The 15,809-nt window shown below is 46.5% G+C and overlaps 1 long non-coding RNA gene across 1 annotated transcript; it reads right to left on the bottom strand.

Moving 5' to 3' along the window:
• Positions 1–266: 266 nt before the first annotated feature.
• Positions 267–13,709, bottom strand: LOC113003587. The gene is made up of 2 exons (XR_003268575.2): positions 12,018–13,709; positions 267–11,947 (listed from the first exon to the last, which is right to left on the bottom strand). It is a non-coding gene; the product is annotated as an uncharacterized LOC113003587 (long non-coding RNA).
• Positions 13,710–15,809: the final 2,100 nt, after the last annotated feature.

The raw sequence follows: 15,809 nt of genomic DNA, 5'->3' as shown, positions 1-15,809 counted from the left end.
GGTCGATACCTGTCATCCGCTGGTCGATCCACTGCCGAGATTGCTCCTAGCCCCGGATTCGCCCGCTTTACATTGATATTCGTGTGTCCCCTGCCTGCCTCGTATATCCGCGCACAATGAGAGCCAACTGCGTGACTTTACTACGTCCACAGCGATATCTAGTGCGCTCAAATGTAAAATTATTAACTATACCTATCAAAAGTCATGGAGATAAAGGGAGAAGGAAGAAACGGCGGTAAAGATTCACTAAAATAAAATTAAAACGATTACTACAAACCACGTTTATTTCGTTTATTTATTTTTCCTATAAATAAATAATCGTACATGTATATAATAAAATATATATAAAGTAGCATGACGATTTCTTCAGATATTCGATAAATAATTGTAAGAAAGATTAAGTTATGTATATTGTAACATTACAAATGTTAAGTTAAATAAAAGTAAGTTCATTATTTTTATTCAAATAAACGCCACATATTTTTTGCAATTAATCAATTACGAAACGTAGACGCAGATATATACGTGAAGGCGAGTTGAATTTATCACCTTTGAATGACGCGAGTAACTTTAGCGAGATAATTACCAAGATTATATGATACGGGATGACGGCTGGCGCGAACATTTCGCAAACGCTGCCACCGTCAATCTACTTCTGCTTACTCTAAATTGTTATCCTCTAACGGCGCGTCGAGCCAAACGGTTAATCCGCCGAACCGTGTCTAATTCCATCTGACACGGTCTTTCGTTTGATAGTCCGTTCTCTCTCTTCTTTCGCACGATGCCTTGTCAACGTGCAGACATTCTTGCGAAAGAGCTGCATTACCGGGTTCCACAAGCGTCATGCACACATAAATTTTCAGCATACATTTACATTTCTTGGCAATCGTTCGAGTAGCCAGTCCCTCATTCCAAATCTCGCACTCTTTATCATTTAAATTATATCTTCTGTACAGTCTGTTATACATTCGGCTGAGATAATATCAGTTTATGTAAATACCCCGAAAATCGTTCCTCGGAGGTCATTATTGAAAAATATTCGAGATGCATACGCTTGTCGGGAATGAAAATACCATTGGTGAATGCGACAGACAGACTCGAAGATAGGGCGGAAATAGTGTACGGATTAGAATGTAAATTAGCTTCGAGTGCCGTCACAATGCGACCTAATCTCGTTATGTTTAGGAAATATGATGCTGACGGAGTGCTTGTCAGTCATTTTCGGTGATAGGGAGGCGTTGCTTATTGGTTGGGGTGCGACGCTTGAATACGGACAGGGGAAATATCATTATTTATGCTGTAAGTGTCCTCGGAACTTTCCTTTGAGCCAACACAAAAGACAGATTATATGAATTATGGGTCATTCCAAGACAGAATAGTAATGAAACACGCTCGTAAAAATTCAATCATGACATTCGTGAAAAAGTTAATAGATTCTATATTGATCATCAATAAATTTTAAATAAGGGGAGATTAAGATTTTCTTTTTTTTTACTGTTTATAATAAATTAATTAATATTTTGAGACAACGATTGGTGAAAAGTAGCAAAGAGGAAAGAGTCAACATTATTAAACGTTTTACAGCTACGTGATGCTTGAATCGTTTCGCTTAAAATCGTTCGCTTTGGTTGCGATAGAAAAATCCAATTTGCCCAGGTCACACGGCGGGCGTATACGGTATAAAACATGCCTGTCAGTGGCGCGGAAAGCGGCTTCCACAAGAATCGGTAATGCTCGTGTCACGTGAGTGGCATAAAAGACAGGAGTGATGGAAGGCTAAATAGCAACAACGTCGTGACATGCAACAGTGACCGAGCAGCCCGACTGTCCCTGTCCGCGTGCGGAGTCACTGCGGCGCGACAAGTTGACATGTTTGCACGGAGGCCGCACGCTGATCGCGCACGGGCATTAACAAATACTCTGTTACCCGCAGCAGGGCAACAGAATACATTCTACACGTGTACAGGATGCGCCGAAGGGAAGTTCATCGGGGACAGGTGGCCGGGAATCGCGGTGACACGCGGACGGACGACTCGGCTTCCGCCACGTTTGTCGCCGCGTCGATTAGAATGGAACAGAGAAAAAAAAAAGCACAAGTCGACGAGAAACTAAAATCTTTGATTTATACCCAATAGCGCTTTTCTAACTTATCCATCACGTACATATACTGTTTGCATACGCGTATTTTACAATCTTATTTTCGTAAAAACGCTTGGCTAGCGTGGTAACACAGAGATTAAGCCGCGACGAAACAATTTGAGGGAAAAAAGTGGCGAGAAAGGCGTTCGCGTATAAACGTTGTCCTCGACGCTATACTGGCGCTCCACGTTCCCTCTTTACGAGCCCCCTGTAGCAGCTAGCCACCACGTATTTTCCTCTTCCGTAATGTCTCCGCGCGGGTCTTTTGTTCCCCTCCCCCCTCCCCCTCGATGCGGTAGTTTCGCCGTAACGTATAAAGTTTGTGTTTTCTTGCGTGGCGTATAGTTGGCTGTTCTCGCTGGCATAAAGCCGGAGAGGTCGCCAGAGGAGCTAGAGGCCGCTTTAGGACGATGTACGGCTAGCTGCTCTCCCGTCTTGCTGAAAACGCTTCGAATCGAATATCTGGGTCAGGATATGAGACTGTAATTACAAATAGTCACCGATGTGCGACGTCCGCGTCTCATCGAGCACTGAGCACCGTATGTCTTCGATGGCGAAAGTGCACACGAATTATTATTTAACAATTCCGTCTTGTCTAAAAGAGAATCGCGTATAGTACTATTTAACGGACACTCTCGTAAACGATTCAAATATAACTCGTACGTCCATTTCCAAGTACGTATTATCTTCATACGAGCGAGGTAATTGCTATTTCGTGACCATAACGAATGACTTACGATTATGTTTTCCCCGATTTCTCCAAGTCCTTCGGAAATGAGGGGAGGAGAGAGAAATAGAATGAGTCGGCACGGAGCAAAGTAGCGCAATCTGCGAGACCGCCACTTGGCTGTAACAGATACGCCAGGAAATAAATGTCTGTATAAAGGAGTTGGCAAGTTCGCCGGATGATATCAAGATGCCGCCGGCTAATACTGCTCGCCAGTTTAGTCCAAGGGTGAGACGGCATTTCACCGAGGAAATGTACCCCTTTTGTCCCGCGCCTATCTCCCGATCCCGATACCCTCCGATATCAAAAGAATTTTGGCTTTATTTCTCCGCTTTTATCCACCCCGGGAACGACACGCTGTATCTAATAAAGAGAAATTATGTTCCGTCGCGCCAGTCGGACTTGTGCCCGGAATAGCCCAACGTAGCCCCATCGTCTTTCATCGGCGATGCTCGAAGCTCGTGCCATGCCTGCAATAACAATGTGATCTTTCGAGTTTCGCCTACTTAGCAAGTAACGGTCAAACGACGATCGTAAGACGCTGAGTGCTTAAGTGCTTCGCGTGTATCGCAGCACACGTGTATCCTTGGAACGTTCTTGAAGTTTTAATTTAAACCGCGATTATACGATCCGCATGGAACGGAAGAGAGAGAGAAAGAGAAAGAGAGTCGCGGGTGGAATGCGATTAAATTTTCAATATTCATCCAATTCATCGTGACTAGACACGCTGTCCTGTGACCCGTCAAAGATCAGCGGAATCTATTTCTGACAACGCACCGGACGTGAGAAGGAAACATATAAATTACCAAATAGAACGGGCGAATGTTGCTCCGGGATATTACGCCGTCAACTGGTTAAAGCGCTCATTTCGGAAACGGACGAGACTACGTCGCGTGGCAGATGCTCTTGGGTCGGTTGTGCGTCTTGTTCCATTCCTGCCGAGAGGTAGAAATGTGTCAACGTGTCCGGCATGAAAGACGAATGTCCCGCGGTGGTTCTCATTAGGAGACCGCACCGGGGGTGTCCTAGCATCCCTCCGCGCTTTTCCGCTCTCTGCTTCTCTCATTTCCACTGTAATTCCACCAGCCAGCGGCGTTGGATGTTGGACTCTCCAGGTGCTCGTGAACGTCGAGGGACGATCCTCAGCTGCCCGCCCACGCTAAACGCCTACCAGTTAATCTTCTCATTCATTCGTACAAAGGTCATGACTAATGACCACGATATACAAGAGCACAATGAGATTTACTTCCTCGTGTCCTTTTCCCTGAATCCTCCGATAGCCGTTGCTAATTTCGAGAGCTTTTGTAGCCGAACGAAAAATGAATAAAAGTCGGCAAAGTTTGCTAGGAAATCTGAGAATTTCACAGGCAACCGATAGTTTATTGTTGTACTGACATCATATGTTATATGTAATCACCGATTGAAAAGAAACAGTAAAATACGATGAGCACATACAATTTGAGATACATGTTTCATCCTATGTTGTACAGCATATCATAAAAGGTTGCGTAACGAATTGAGAATAAAAGTCGGCGCAAGGTTCGCTAGAATATCTAAAAATTTCACAGGCAACCGATAGTTATTGTTGGACTGCCATTGAATGTTATATGTAATCACCAATAAAAAAAGAACCAGTAAAATACGATGAGCATACACATTTCAGATACATGTTTTATGTTGTATAGCGTATAAAAAGGTTACACGCGTAACGAATTTGTTACACCATACCTTTGTTTACAAAAACCGTAACTTGCCGTACCGCTCTCATATATCATGCATGTTATAATCGCCGATAATTTTGTGGCTAAAAAGAGACAGTAAAATATGATCGCATACACACATACGGGAGATTTAGGATACGCATATTTTATGTTATCTTATACAGCACCTTGCAAAAGGTTATACCGTAACGAATAGTTATATCGCTCTGTACTTTTTGCGAAGATTGAGATATACCCTCTCCGATTTACAGCGCGAGAAACTGAAACGACTTTTGCACAAGTAACTCAACGTATCTCGCGAGGCGATCGATATGTCGGGTCGTGTAAGAAGCGAATGAAATATGCAGTGTAGTAGAACATATGTAGTGCCGTTTTATATCATTTATCGCACTTGCCCTTTGTGACAACGTGACGGCGCGCGGCGCGGCATGTGAACGGACGTGAGTAACGAAGCAATAATGTATTACGCGATCGTATCGTAAACGGCGAAGACATCGATTACGCTATACGCTAATCCCCCTCCGCGACGCGACGGTAAAATTTGACACTGTTCCATTGCCGCGTTCCCGATTCGCCGCGTTGTAAACACACGATCGAAATTTCGACCGAGAGAAGCAACCGGGAGAAATACTCGTATATCGCAGTTCGTCGACAGGTGCATTCTCGGTGAGGAAACGAACGGGAAAAGCTCTTGAGACGCTCCATTACGCGTTATTTTGCTCACTGGATATAGAATGCCATAATGATGCGAGTCTATGTGTACAAAACCGAAGACTGCCTTCCTGACAGATGAAATGGCAGACGTCTCGCGCAACAGCAGGATGCACACAGAGAGCGAAAATGATCGCCCGAACTCATCTTAGGAGAGATATGTTTGCGCGCTAGCTCTCGCTCGCCTAGGGTGCTCGATGGGAAACACGGTCGTAAAGTGCGCCTGCCACACACGTCTTATCCCTTTCACCACCACGTTCCGAGATCGCCGGTCGTATATTCTCGCCATGATGGCCCCGGAAAAAATTTAGAAAACTGCAATTTCACGACGATTGATCGTGACACGTATTTCACCTTCCGAGCCGACCCTAACTCGAGGCTGACGTATGGTTATCGCTGCCTAACTATAGCGAGCGCGTAGACACATCCATAGATGTGCTGCCTACCGGTTAGGGCTACACAGACTTGATAACGCATTTGACGTTCGAGAAAGAGAGAGAAAGAGAGAGAGAGAAAATCCCAACTTCCTACATCGTAAATATCGTGACAAAATTCCAAGAGACGTTCGCGTTATTATTTCTAAATCAACGGAGTTACGGGAGAACTCGTAGTCAAGCCCGTTCTATCGTCTTTCCGCGGGCAGAGGGTCTTTGACAGGTATAAAACGATAGCAACGAGGGAGAAAAGCAAAGAACGAGAGAAAGAGATAAGCGATTCGCGCGCGATCGCACATCCCGCCGTAATCGGCGAGACTCGGCGCGGCAGTTTGGCCCCGCGGAACGGCAGAATAGATCGCGGTCCGTTTCTCGGCGATCGATCAGACTGACGTGTGGCGGCCTTAATCGGCAGCGCGTACACGGATCGGTACACGCGTCAGGACGCGACGACGTAGTTAACGGCTTCCAGGAATGGTCTCTCACTCCCGTCACCCCGCCGCGCACTCTCGCTGGTCATATCGAGGGGCTCCATCTGCGGCTACCGTGCCACGCCGACAGACGTTTCGCCGATCGGCAATCTCTGCCGGATTATTATGCCTGTCCACCGGCTATGATCGCCGCGGACACGCCGGTATGCCGGCCTCATTAGCTGTTCGGTGCTCGGCTTAAGCCAATGAATAATGGGCGGCTGCACAGTGCTGCCGCCGTGACTGCTCATATCTTCCCCGACAGATTTACCGTCCCCCTTTATTCGGTACGCTCCAAACGCCGGGATCTTTAAAACCGCACGAGAGATTGACGAGTTATGCGCTTTGTACCTTGCGAACTTGCGATTCCGCAATTGCAATTTGCCCTCTCGCTGACAATCTATTCGATCGTCATTATTCACATTGTCAACTCTTGCTCCAATAGAAAGAATACGTTCGTGCAAAAATTACTGCTCTAAGAAAACGCATTGTCTTGTCTCGATGTTTTTTTTTTTTGTTTTACTCAAGTTTATCCCTAAATTTTTATTACATTTATTAACCCTTCGTCTGCAATTTAATTGTAAATTTTTTTTGGTACGAGCAAAAAAGTTTCATTAAAAAAAATTTCGCTATTTAAATTTCAATTTTTATTAAATAAAAGTTTTAACATTTATTAAAAAATTATTAGGTAATGTAACTCTGAATTTTTCCCGATTTTTTCAAAGTCTAGAACAGTAAAAAAAAATTATGTTGGACAAAAAAGATTTAAACGTACGGTTATTAAGTCAATTAATAAGGTATATCTCTAAGAAACTTTGTGTAATTTTCTCTTAGTAAAAGTTTTACGGTCTAATGTATGCAACATAGATATTAACAACATGTATTAAAATTACGATATTAATCACAAATATTAATTACCTTCATCGCGTAATCGTGATATATTCGGGAGATTGTCGAGAAAGATATACTGGGTATGACTGTCAGCGGTATGCCGAACTCATTAGCTGTTCGAAGCTGAATTTAAACCAATGAGTAATGGTGTTCCTTCCCATTGCTGCTGCCGCGGCGGCCGCTCGTATTTTTCTACGCCGACTTATGGCGCCGACCGTGCAAGCAACGCGATTATTTATAATCGCCGACTCAAGACCGGCTTCTTCTGTCAACGGAATCGGAGCGGGCAACAGGCGCGCGTTAAGATTCCTTTCGTTGCGAAATACCGCGACGAATAATGCATCGGACAGCGAACGGTCGCGGTAGAATTCTGTCGATAGGTGACTGTTTATCATCGAACCGGTATCGCCAAATTGCGACTCGACTGTCCAACAGTTGTAATTTACAGGAAAAATACCAGAGTCGATTGCCGATTGCTGAAAATTATTCCGGTAAAACGTTTCACTGCGTGCGGAATAGTGCCTTGGCGCGTTTTAAATATCCATGTATTCGTTTATTTGTCCTTCCGGAATAGTATCCTGCGAAATGGTTATACCATTTTTATTCCAGCTCGAATGGTGGGATAATCCCTAAGGATGAATATACATGCATGATATAGCAGGGCCCGATGGAAACTGCTCACTGCGTACGTGCAAAGTGCCTCTGCCTCCTTTTACCATTATAGAACAACTTGCATTTCTTCCGGAATAGCACGGCACGAAACTGTCTCGCTGAAACTTGTCAACTTCCTGTTTTAAAATCTGATCGGAGAGTTGTCGTTGTATAACAGAAAAATTAACTTGCAAAAATATCGTAATATTTGTAGCAATTATATCATTAGTATATTGATAAAAGTAAAACCGTGACAGAAAAAAATTCGATAATTTGGACGATTATTCCTTGCGAGCGACCGCGAAGTAACGTAAGAAATGTCACATGTCGCTACGATGAAGAGAACCGATAGTCCTATGGAATTACTTCTTTCACATTTCATTTCGTGCTCGTTCCTCTGAGCGATGCCCGAGATACCGCCCACGCTTGCGTCTATAAGAGCCGACTGATATATCGCCTCGTTAATGTTTCGCTTCATCAGATGTTATGACTGAACATCCTTTACCCTGCCACTGGGTGGTCATTTCTGGCTGCTCTTGTTGCGGGGCCCCGGCGTTATAAATTATAGCGGACGTCGCCACGCGCTCGTAAGTCGCACGTTTCGTCTTTCAGGATTATATCCAGTAAGCGCCCATCCCATCTACCGCGGTACCACGATCGAATATTAATCTGTAGTATCATGACGATGTTATATCGACATACATTCCTCGCGTCATTCAATATAAACGACACGTGGACACCTAGTTTGTGTGCATCTAAACTAAAGAGTCCGAGTAAATTATGTATCGAGGAAAAAGTGACTGACAGAAGCGTTGTCCGTGACTCTGTGAACATGCACGTGGACTGTTTAATGTTTCAAGCTTTTTCGTACGACTTTGGCATGGAAAGAGAGTTTAATCATGGTTTATAAATAATCGTGCTCGGGGGTTTCATCGTTACGTAGAAAAACATCCGCGCTTACAAAGGAACGCCAGGTAATAAATTTCCTGCGGTACTTGTCATAGTGAAATTAATGATAGACTTAAACTAACCATGCCACTGAAACAACAAATCTTCGTATGTGAATCCTTACAACCATTAAAATCGGTTGATGTATGAGAACTAAGAAATACGACGCCTTAATACATATACGATGTGATTAATGTTTTCACTGTCATTCCAATTTTCATAGTTTACCACGCTGCATTTGAATATCTATATCTTTTATTTTTATTTTGTTTTTCTCTTTTCATTATAACTTTTATTTGAGAAATAAATATAAGATTACACGGCTAAACACATCTATCTCTCGTAACGAAGATAAACGTTAGACTAAACGAGAACGTAAAGAATTCTAAAACGCTCGAATACTTGGCTCAAATTCTAGTGACGGATATAACCGACGTGGATGCTCCTTTCTAACGAGCGGAGAAATTCGGCGCGAAAATATGGAAACATTACGCGATAAAGATTATCTCCCGGTGTCGAGCTATCGTTCTTCCCATCCAATTTCCTATTCATTCCCTGGACTTGACAGTCAATCTATGCGTATTACGAAGGGATCGTCGTAGACGACGTATTCGAGGGTGAATGCCTTTCCGCGCTGCGGACACGTACGCGCGCACTCACGCATGCACGCACGCATATACTCTCACCCTCTCACGCACACGTACGCGGTCAAAGAATAGCGTGGGCCACGATCTCTGTAAAGGCGTCGCCGTTTAGATAATAACGCGCATTTTATCTCCCTCATAAAACCTAATTTATAGCCACATCCAAGTCCATAGGCGTGTACGTACGACCGTCGTGAATAGGAAGGACCCCGACAACGGCAGTGCCGTAATTTCGGGGAAAGTGCCCGTTTGGGATCCAAGTTGTTTCATAAATTTCTTTCCGAAATGATAAAGCGTGTATCGCCTTTCGAGATTATGTTGTACAATGCTGCATAAAAGTTCGCTCATTACCAAAAGCCGTTATCACATTCGTTATGATGCTCAGGTTACGTGCACGATCTAAGGAATCGGATCACTATTTATTATAATAGTTAAACCGACTAATAATTTATACAGAATTATAAAGAATAGAGAGATTATAAAGAAATATATCAAACTGCGAGATTCTTCTTTCTGAAAGCGGTTCGTTCTTAAGAGGATTATTCTACTCTGCTGAGTTCGGAAAAAAGGCATGTCAAGAATTTTTTTTTATAGAAAAGTGTTGAAGCGTTATTAATATGCAACTTTTATAGAAACATTTATTGATTTTTATAGATTATGATGGTATTTTTTATCATTCGATGGATGATAAAAAATACCATCACGTAGCCTAGAATATCTCCTGAATTTTATTTAAAAACTCCATAACGCAGGCGAACTTGAAAGGACAATAAATCGGTGATTCGCACGAAATCTGTCCGCGCGAAAACGACAAATATTGTTCCGCAAATATCAACGTGTTAAACTCACTTGTAAAATGACCAGCTGCGGTGGCTACGCCACTGGACAAGCGGCACATACGCGGCGAAGAGAGAGAAAGAGAGAGAGAGAGAGAGAGAGAGGACAGGTCTGCATCAGGAAAGGTCGCCGAGAGTGAATAGGACAGTAATATTATATCGGTGTTGAAACTTCCCCCTTCGGCATTTAGGTGACGAAAAATATGGGCCGTCACGTGCGCGCGCGCTCGTTCACGATGGCATGGCGCAGTTACCGACGATAAACCGCGTACGTGTTTACCGTATAATCTCCGACGAGCGACGATAAATCCGTGATTTACTCTCATTACCGTGCCTCTGAGTGTTACGACTCGTGCTTATACGATATACAACCCGACGGGATAGTTTAATTTATTCATATTGGCGTGCCATTTTCTGCGCGCCCGGTGTCCCACTTATCGCCGATATCGAGACAAGAATCGCGGCAACGCGCGCGACAATAACGAGCCTCGTCGTTACTCGGCTGGGAATAATATTCCCTAATTGAATGCACGTCCGTGCATGTATCCTCGCGCACCGTGGTCTCGTCCTCCGCGACGCGTCCTCCGACCGGCCCGCGAGAACCGGAAGTAGAAAAACCCGCGCAAACGCTCTCTCCGCTTTCTCCTCGACGCGGCGCGACGCGGCGCGACGCGTCGCGAAACGATTCAATTTTCGGTATCTACGGTATACCGATGATGTCACAATATTTATCAAGCGCGATCGAACCGACACCGAAAAAACGAGCGCGTGGAAAATTTTAATCTCGTCGCCTCTCGATTCTTTCCAAGCCGTCGCGGGTGTTTTCCGTGCTCCCGTCGCGTTTTCGTTGCGGCGAACGAGAAAAATTCACGCCAACCCGACGGGGACAGGTAGTAGAGGGAGGGAGGGACGCTTTGTCAGCGAGGTGCAACGAATTTCGCGCCGGCACGTATTGAGAGTAACGAGAGTAACGCCGGGTACGGACATGTTTTGCACGAGAGTGTGGACGGAATCGGACGAACGGCCGGGATGAAAGAGGGTGGTGCCGCGAGAAAGGGGGAAAGGGGTTGCAGGGCAGAAGGTAACATACATCACGTTTCCAGTTTATGGTCCGATACGCTCCTAGGAATTGGCACCCGTGCCGAGCTTTCCCGCAAATGCAAGGAACGCCGAAGGGGGCGGCGAGGGCAGGGAAGATACGAGGCGTTATGGCTCTTCCTGGCTCGTAACCTCTGGTCATAAAGCTACTGCTGGCTAAAATATTGTCGGCCGCCGCGCCGCGCCGCGCGTCTCCACGCCTACGCGCCTGGCCGTCGATCTATCTTAATGCTATTACCGTAATTTATTAGCGTCGTTCCCGGCCGATAAATCGATCCTCCGTGTCTGCCCGAAAACGACTTCGGCTCCGGTATAAAGATCGTAATACCATTACGAATTATAATACGCGCGGCGAAAATCAACAGACGCGCGTATGAAACACGTTCGTGGAACAGATGCAAAAAACTCAATGGAAGGGATTATGGGTGAATAGAAATAAGCGATGAATTATCTATATTAAATCATTAAATTAACAATGTAGATGTGTAAAAGCTCTCGCGAAATAAATCACCTTGGGAAGGAGAAATACCTCTGTGAACCGACACCGTGTGTAGTTAAATAATTTATTTTCCTCCAAGAGAACTGTAGACATGTTTCGACTCGCGATTGAACCTGCTTCGGTACAATAGAGTTTCATAGTTAACGGAGTGTCCAAATTGTCCAAAACATGTGACATACTGTAAAATTTTTTGAAATGGTTAAGTGCCTTGGGTCGATTGCAATTAATAGAAACGCTCCTGTACTCACATTTTCACGACGCAAATTTCAACCTGGAAAACGCGATTCACTCTTTACAGTGCTAGCAGAATAATCGCGATTGAGTTCCCTGACCTTCTGCGAGACAGCGAAACGCGATACGGTCCGCGCGCGTCAATATTTAACACTTAACGCAATCAGCGAGTCAGTGAGTGTCAACCGACTCCGGAGTACACGTTCCGAGGAACATGAACGGCACTTGCTCCGGCACGTCACGGGGCAGAAGTATTCCGCACCCGATATTCCGCGTAGAGGAATAATTCAGCGGCGGCGCGCGGTTTCCATTTCGGGATCGCGTAAATTTTCACGCTCTTCCTCCTCCGCCTCCACTGACCGAAAACCCAAACTCGCCGACCGCGGCAAAACGGCGGATTCTCGGTGGAAGCGCGGTGCTACCGATGACAGCCGCTTCGCGGTCGCGGACAAAGTGTTTCCCGAACGTCGTAAAAAACAAAGCTGGGACAGTTACGACGTTCGCCGAGCACGCGAAAAAATATAATCGCGGTAACGAGCTCCCTCGCACAATGCCCGGCGCGGGCATTAAGGCGCGACTATATTTAACGACATGGCCGCGCGCTCGCGGTACTCGAAGAGCCCTCGCGTGCACACACGCTCGCGCTCGCGCGCGCAATATTATTATCTCGTGATTCATAGCGCGCATTCATAAATGTTCCCGGACCGTATAACGGAGCGGCGCACGGCGGCGTGTATCGATTAACGTCGCTTCCCGACGGGATTTACAGCCGGCGACTAAATTATTTAAAGTCTTCATTTGTAGCGCGACGGATGGACGGACACGAGCTGGCGACCACGTAGCCGGTTCTTCTTCGGCCGACGGTGTAAGCTCCCTCAGTACAGTCGTCGGCAAAAGTTACACACTCCGTCGTCGGCGGTAAAGCCTCGTTCACACCCGCTCCTCTTGCCTGTTTCGTTCATCCTCGAATGATGAAGTTGTTCTGGGATTGAAAGCGACAGAGAATTTTCTTTGATAAATTTAATGGCATTATACATCGTGCGATGTTAGGACTTTCCCAGAAAGATATTTTTCCACTTTGCAGTATTAATAGATTCGTGTCAAGAACGAGAGCTTAAGAGTCGTAATTATAATAAAGTAGATGTTTATCAGACACTATGTCTCATTCATCGTTAAGTGGAAATTGTGAAAGAAAACTGACGTTGCTTAAAAAATTAGATGAATTACAAAACACCCTGTTGCACCTTTCTTGGCCGTGGCCAGGTGTAACTTTTACGCGCGAGTATACGCGACAGAGATCCACGGATTGTGTTGGCGTGCCGCGGCTGCCACCGTCCACGCCACGAACCGTCCAACAAACGCTCCAGCGCAAAAGCGTGCGTGAAAAAGAGGGAAAGGAAATGAGAGAGAAAAAGAGAGGGAGGGACACAGCAAGAGAGACGATGTGTATGCACATGCTCGTGAGCGCGACAAGAAGGGAAAAACGCGACGGAAGAAAGACGGAAAAGCACAGGGCGAGACCGAGAAAGAGAATACGAGTGTGTCCACGAGTTCGTGGTCTCTCGGCGTGCTCGTGTGTGTTCCGTGTTCCAAATGCACGGAACAAGCGCTGCTTGTCCGCGGCCACCTGAGTTATGATCGCTCTGTGCCCACCCTGCCTGCTCGCCGGTCTGCCTGCCTCCTGCCTGCCTACCTACCTACCTACCTACCTATCTACCTACCTACCTACCTACCTACCTACCTGCCTGCCTGCCTGCCTGCCTGCCTGCCTGCCTGCCTGCCTGCCTGCCTTGCTTGCCTTACCTCCTAGCTCGACTGACTTGCCCTCTTCTTCTTTACCCTTCTACTTTCACAGCGGCCATCTTGCCTCTGGCTGAACCGGTTAGCTTCTCGAGTCTTAAGGTGGGTACACACTTACCCACTCGACTCGCGGGCCGAGTCATCCACGACAATGTTTGCCGACAACGCTGAATATGAATGAACGATTTTTCCATTTGTCTTGGCACGCGGCGCGTCGCGCAAACAAACGAAGGTAACATCAGATACCGATTGCATATAACTATGGATATCCACGTGTATCTAATGCAGGGTATTTTCGTGCTGCACGGCGCGCTATGCACTTTACAGAAGCGAGTGTTCGCTATTCACAAAAAATTGCGATGTTCGATTTCTTCGGAAGGAAGGGATGGATGGGAAAGGAAACGTGGGTTGTCGTACAGCTGCTAAAACATCCTGTTAAAAACATAAACGTAATAAACCTTTCTTCCGGCAAAACGCTCGCGTTTCGCGCTACAAAACCAGCCGTTATCTAACCCGACTACCCCGAGGAGAAACGCGTGTAAAAACCGCAGGCGAGACGCGGCGGGACGCAAAAAGCGCGCGGAACATTGTCCCGCGCGAGATGTACACGAGAGATATATCGCGCGCGGTAATGTACGGGCTCTTTGCGCGCGTCTCGACGGCCGCGGCGCAAGATTTATCTTTCATTAGTACGTCGTTTGCATTGAATAGACACGTTACGGGTTAACGGCGGCCGGCTCGTTAATTGTTTGTTCCCGTTCCTCGTCCTCGCGCCGCCGCCGCCGCCGCCGCCGCCGCCGCCGCCGCCGTGACGTGACGCCTTGACGAGTTACAACCCGGCGGCGGTGATATTACGACGATGGAGAGGAGGCCGCAGTCGTGCGCTATCGGCAGAGTCCATGCGGTATGCGAAAAGGTGTAAGAGAACCACGGCCGTGCGGCCCCGCGGCGGCGAGGCGTGGTCGCTGCAATTACCTCGATAGAGTTACAAGACCCGTTTTATGCCCTCGCACGAATTTATTAGCCCCATTCGCGTCAGTTTAATTACGAGCACGGCCCCGCCGTAAGTGCGTCTGCATGCGGGAGATTCTCCTCCTTTCTCTCCCCCCGCCCCGCCATGCAGTCGGATTTCTCGCCGGACTCCTTTTTTTCCGGCGAAAGTAAGCTACCGGAATCCCAGGCTCTCTGCCGGCACCCGGCGTTCCGAGAGGAACGGTGGGCGATTTCCATACGAGAACGACTCCGCGAGAATAGCGGAAGAAGAGCGATACAGCGGCGCGTCAAGTGTACGCGAGCGTGGAGTGCCGCGCGCCGCGCGCCGCGGTATCAATCGCGTCCGCTTCACGCCGAGCGTATCCTTGAAACTCAAGCGGTAATTAGTTCTACCACTAAACGCTTAACGGAATCCGAGAGACTGCTAACTGCTTTGCGCCTACGCGGCTCGTTCGCCCCTTTTCTCTTTCTACCTCTTTCTCTCCGCCGCTGCTCTTTTCTCTTTGCTCCTCTTGGAGATGTCCGTTTCTCTTTGCGTCACGCCGCCTTACCGTCTCTTTCTCCGCACTACGGCCAGGACCGCCGTTTCCCAGCTAATTGTGAGCAATTAAGCGAGGCAAAGTCAAGGAATATTATGAAATTAATTACATTGCGAGATTGAAGCTGAAGACCGGTGTGCAAGGTGTAGATAAGTATTTAAATTAACGTGTTTTTGTACGCTCCGCTCTGCACGAGGCGAGCGCGCTGCGCCCGTATTACACTTTGATTTCCATTACGCGAGCTCATTATTGATTTTGACTTAAGTGCAAACGCGTCGTTTTCTTTTAATTAATTTTAATGGCCGCATCCACGGAAAGTCGCGGCTTTCACATCGGTCACCGTCCTCTTATCTCTATGGAATATTCACGATGCGTAAAAAGTAACTTCTATCAGGTTGCAATATGCATGCGGCTTGCTCTCCGGCTATCATATGGAGGACTCGTCTCATCGGCAGATTGCGTACCCAAAATAAAACG

The sequence above is a fragment of the Solenopsis invicta genome, chromosome 4 (genome assembly GCF_016802725.1).
Source record: "Solenopsis invicta isolate M01_SB chromosome 4, UNIL_Sinv_3.0, whole genome shotgun sequence".
NCBI lineage: Eukaryota > Metazoa > Arthropoda > Insecta > Hymenoptera > Formicidae > Solenopsis > Solenopsis invicta.
The sequence above is the reverse complement of the archived record's forward strand: the minus strand, read 5'-3'. Positions and strand labels throughout refer to the sequence as shown.